Source organism: Malaclemys terrapin, chromosome 15, assembly GCF_027887155.1.
Source record: "Malaclemys terrapin pileata isolate rMalTer1 chromosome 15, rMalTer1.hap1, whole genome shotgun sequence".
Taxonomy (NCBI): Eukaryota; Metazoa; Chordata; order Testudines; family Emydidae; genus Malaclemys; species Malaclemys terrapin.
Genome location: NC_071519.1, coordinates 13,850,417 through 13,855,416, shown reverse-complemented (window position 1 = coordinate 13,855,416; position 5,000 = coordinate 13,850,417). Strand labels below are relative to the sequence as shown.

Below are 5,000 nucleotides of genomic sequence, written 5' to 3'. Positions count from 1 at the left end.
AGGGGGGGCTTAATAGTCGAGAGGGAGCAGGTCCGGGGAAGGCTTAATAGTCGTCCCCCGGGCAGTCCGGGAGAGGCTTAATCGTCGTCCCCCGGGCGCTCCAGGGGGAAAGCTTAATAGTCCTCCCCCGAGGAGTCCGGGGGCAGGCTTAACCGTCGTCCCCCCCGGGCGCTCCAGGGAGAAAGCTTAATAGTCCTCCCCCGACAGTGTGTGTGTGTGTGTGTGTGGGAGGGAGGCTTAGCAGTCGTCCCCAGGGCGGTCCGGGGGTGGAGGGAGGCCTCACAGTCGTCCCTGGGAGAGCCGGGTCGGCGGGTGTCAGGCTTTACATCCAGCCTCCGGAGGGTGAGCGTCCTCGGACGCGATGCAGCTGCCGCAGAGAGGCGGCCTCTGAGGCAGGGTAGCGGAGCGCCGAGGCTGGGGAGTGGGGAGCAGGAGCCGTGGGGTGGGGTGGGGGGCGTTCAGGACAACAGGTCAAGCCCCGGGAAGCGGCTGTCAAATGTTCAAAGTCCCCACCGGGACAACAGGTCAAGCCCTGGGAGGCGGCTGCCAAATGTTCAAAGTCCCCACCGGGACAACAGGTCAAGCCCCGGGAAGCGGCTGTAAAATTTTCAAAGTCCCCGTTCCGCCACCAGGTCAACCCGCTGAATCTACCGGGTTGACCTGGCGGCCGGTTTGCTTTCCGGCCACCAGGTCAACCCAACGGATTCGACGGGTTGACCTGGTGGCCGGTTTCCTTTCCGGCCCGGGTGTCACCCCACTCCGAGGGCTGCGCGGCAGCGGTCCTGAGGACCACAGAGGGGGGGCTTAATAGTCGAGAGGGAGCAGGTCCGGGGAAGGCTTAGCAGTCTTCCCCCGGGCGGTCCGTTGGGGGAGGCTTAGCAGTCGTCCCCAGGGCGGTCCGGGGGTGGGGGGAGGCCTCACAGTCGTCCCTCGGAGAGCCGGGTCGGCGGCGGTGGCGGGCGTCAGGCTTTACGTCCAGCCTCCGGAAGGTGCGCGTCCTCGGAGGCGATGCAGGCGCCGCAAAGGGGCAGCCTCCGAGGCAGGGAGCGGAGCACCGAGGCTGGGGAGAGGGGAGCAGGAGCCGGGGGCTGGGGGGGTGGGGTGGGGGGGGCGTTCAGGACAAGCGGTCAAGCCCCGGGGAGCAGCTGTCAAATGTTCCAAGTCCCCACTCGGCCACCAGGTCCACCCCAGTCTAGCAATGGGGTTGACCTGGCTGATGGCCGGTTAGTGTCAAGGTAAACTCACCGTCGTCCACAGGAGGGCAGCTCTCAGGCCGTCCGGCTGCGGCTGACTCTGGGGCGGTGCCCGGTCCCGGCAGCGAGGGGCGGGGGGGGGGCGCGGAGCGACACGGAGCTAACCGGCCCCCGGGGCCGGGGGCGCCTCCCGCGACTTTGGGGGCCGCGGGTCGTCAGTGGCGTGCAGGCCGGGCCTCTCCCGGGGGATTCGGGGGGGGGGGGGGGCGGTCCTGCGGGCCGGGCGCAGGGGGCTCGAGCGAGCCCGGGCCGGTCCGCCCCGGGGCCGGGGTCTCCGCCTGCGGCTCGGGGGGGCGCGGGTCGTCGGGGGAGGAAGCCCGGGGGAGCTGCACGCCGGCCTGCCAGGCCAGGCCAGGCCTGGCCTGGGTGGCCGCGGGGGGATTCGGGGCGGTCCCGCGAGCCGGCGGCCGGGCGCAGGGGGTCCGAGCGCGTCCGAGCGAGTCCGTCCCGGCCCCGGGGTCTCCCCCTGCGGCTCTGGGGGGCCGTGGGTCCCCGCTGGCGGAAGCCGCTGGGCGCTGGACACCCGCCGTCCGTCCCGCCTGGCCAGGCCTGGCCTGGGTGGCCGCGGGGCGGGGGATTCGGGGCGGTCCCGCGAGCCGGCGGCCGGGCGCAGGGGGTCCGAGCGCGTCCGAGCGAGTCCGTCCCGGCCCCGGGGTGTCCCCCTGCGGCTCTGGGGGCCGTGGGTCCCCGCTGGAGGAAGCCGCTGGGCGCTGGACACCCGCCGTCCGTCCCGCCTGGCCAGGCCTGGCCTGGGTGGCCGCGGGGGGATTCGGGGCGGTCCCGCGAGCCGGCGCCCGGGCGCAGGGGGTCCGAGCGAGTCCGTCCCGGGCCCGGGGCCTCCCCCTGCGGCTTTGGGGGCCGTGGGTCCCCGCTGGCGGAAGCCGCTGGGCGCTGGACACCCGCCGTCCGTCCCGCCTGGCCAGGCCTGGCCTGGGTGGCCGCGGGGCGGGGGGATTCGGGGCGGTCCTGCGGGCCGGCGGCCGGGAGGGTCCGGGCCAGTCCGCCCCATGCCCGGGGTCTCCCCCAGCGGCTTCGGTGGGTCCTCCGCGGAGGAAGCCGGGTGGGGAGCCGGACCCCAGGCGCCCAGACCCGTGACCTGCGGCCGCGACCTCCGACTCGGCAGGAGCGACGAGGGGCTTTCCGGCCCGTCCCCCCCCTCTCCTTCCTCCCCAGAAAAGGAGAGAGAGCTGGCTCGGACCGGGAAAAGCTGCCTACGGCACCTGGGATTCCCAGGCGGTCACCCATCCAAGTACTAGCCAGGCCCGGGACGGTTTACCTTCCGAGATCGGACGGGATCGGGGGCGTTCGGTCCGGTATGGCCGTAGGCACCCGGCCCCCGCGCCTCCTCGCCCGCTTTCCCCTGCCGACGCCCGGGCCTGCCGCACGGTGAGCCCCGGTCGGACTGCCCCCCTGCGGCAGGGCCCCCGTCTCTCGCGGGCCCGGTCCTTTTTTCCTTCTCGAGCTCCGGGGCCCGGGCTGGCCGCCAGAGCCCCTCCGCCCGCCCGCCCTCCCCGGCGTCGGGGAAAATATTGTCCCGGACATCCAGTGCGCCCTGATCCTGTCAGCCGGGGGGGGGGGTGGGTGGGTGGGGGGCAGTCCCTCGCTGCGGCCGGGGAGGGTGAGCCCAGGGCGGCTTGCCTGCCGTCCGAGTCCCCTCTCGGCCACCAGGTCAACCCCGAGCCGAAAGGGCTGAAAATTTTTCAGAGTCCCCTCCCGGGCACCAGGTCAACCCGTGGAATCGAACGGGTTCGCCTGCTGGCCGGTTCGCTTCCCGGCCACCAGGTCAACCCGTAGGTTTGAACGGGCACGCCCGGTGGCCGCTTTCCCGTCCGGTCACCAGGTCAACCCGGATCTCCCTCCTTCCCTGGGCGCCCCCTCCTCGGAGGCGTCAGGTTCCATTTTCTTTTTCCCCCCAGACTTCCAGGGGCCCGATCCAGTCGGCCGGGAGGCAGTCCCTCGCTGCGGCCGGGGTGGGTGAGGCCAGGGCGGCTTGCCTGCCGTCCGAGTCCCCTCTCGGCCACCAGGTCAACCCCGAGCCGAAAGGGCTGAACATTTTTCAGAGTCCCCTCCCGGGCACCAGGTCAACCCGTGGAATCGAACGGGTTCACCTGCTGGCCGGTTCGCTTCCCGGCCACCAGGTCAACCCGTAGGTTGCCGACGGGGCTAGCCAGTGGCCGGTTTGCTTTCCGGCCGCCAGGTCAACCCCTAGGTTTGAACGGGCACGCCCGGTGGCCGCTTTCCCGTCCGGTCACCAGGTCGACCCGGATCTCCCTCCTTCCCTGGGCGCCCCCTCCTCGGAGGCGTCAGGTTCCATTCTTTTTTCCAGACTTCCAGGGGCCCGATCCAGTCGGCCGGGAGGCAGTCCCTCGCTGCGGCCGGGGAGGGTGAGCCCAGGGCGGCCTGGTCCATGTCTCTAGTGGGCCCGATCCTTTTTTGGGGTGTTTTTTTTTTTTTTTTCCGAGCTCCGGGGCCCGGCCCGCCCGGGCAGCCCTCCTCGGAGGCGTGGGGCGGATTTCCCCCCCCCCCCCCCCCAGACTTCCAGGGGCCCGATCCTGTCGGCCGGGAGGATGTCCCTCGCTGCGGCCGGGGAGGGTGAGCCCAGGGCGGCCTGCTTGGCGGCCGGGTCCATGTCTCTAGTGGGCCCGATCCTTTTCTTCCCTTTTCCGGCTCCGGGGCCCGGGGTGGCCGGGTAGCCCTCCGCGGTGGCGTCGGCAAATTTTTTTAAAAAATCAGACTTCCGTGGGCCCGATCCTGACGGCCGGGAGGCAGTACCTCGCTGCGTCCGGGGACGGTGAGACGCTCGGCCACCGGGTCAACCCGGAGGAAGCGGGCTGGGGGAAAAAAAAAAAAAAAAAAAAGTTTTCCAAGTCTGAAAAATTTTCAAAGTCCCCTCCCGGCCACCGGGTCAACCCCTTTGGAGCGAATGGGTTGACCTGACGGCCGGTCGTCTCGCGGATGTCCGGAAGGGGTCGCCCAACGCCGTCTCGGCCGACCGAGGGAACCACGAGGTGGCGCCCGGTTCCAGTTTCGTACCGCCGAAGGCGGGGCTTTGGCTTTTTCGACCCGTCTTTCGAGGACTGTGTGCGGAGATTTGTGAGGACAGGTTTTTCAGAGCCTGTGAGAACCGGAGCTCAGCCTAGGGGATCAATCCGAGTATTGTACCCGACCCTGCCCGGCGTGGGAGGGGGGGAACGGGCACGTTTGAGGGCGGAGGCCAGCACCCACCCGGCCCTCCGCCGAGACGGCCCGCTTTTCCCGGCTCTTAGCTCACGGGCCCCGCAGCGGCCGGGAGCCGAGCTCCGAGTGTCGGCGCCCCCCCGGAGGGAGGGGGGGCCCGCTCCTCTCGCGCCCGCCGATCGATGTGGCGCTGACGTTCGCGACGGGAAGGGCCCTTCGCGGGCCGGCACCCCAACCGCGGGGCCGTCCGGTGTTCAGGCGGATCGGGACCCTCTTCCTTTTCGCGTGCACAGATCCAGGGACCGATGGGGACTTCCCTCCTCGGGGCGGCCCGGGCACGTGCCCGGCCCTCCATGCGTGGGGCCGTCTGGCCGAGATCTCCGCCGTGCGAGGTCGAGCGGTTCCGGCAGACCACCCAGGGGTCCGAAAAACCCAGGGAGCCGCGAGGCTCAGCAGGGCCAAACACGGTCGCGAGAGCGAGCAGGGGCGCGCTGCGGTCCCCCCCCCCCCGACAGGACCACACCACGCGGCGCGGGCCGCGGGAGGTGGGTTGGCCCTCGACGTCGGTGG

The 5,000-nt window shown here is 71.3% G+C and overlaps 1 non-coding gene across 1 annotated transcript; it reads right to left on the bottom strand.

Moving 5' to 3' along the window:
• Nucleotides 1-2,461: 2,461 nt before the first annotated feature.
• Nucleotides 2,462-2,580, bottom strand: LOC128824129 (5S ribosomal RNA). Its single transcript, XR_008442357.1, has one exon. It is a non-coding gene; the product is annotated as a 5S ribosomal RNA (ribosomal RNA).
• Between the last annotated feature and the right edge of the window lie 2,420 nt (nt 2,581-5,000).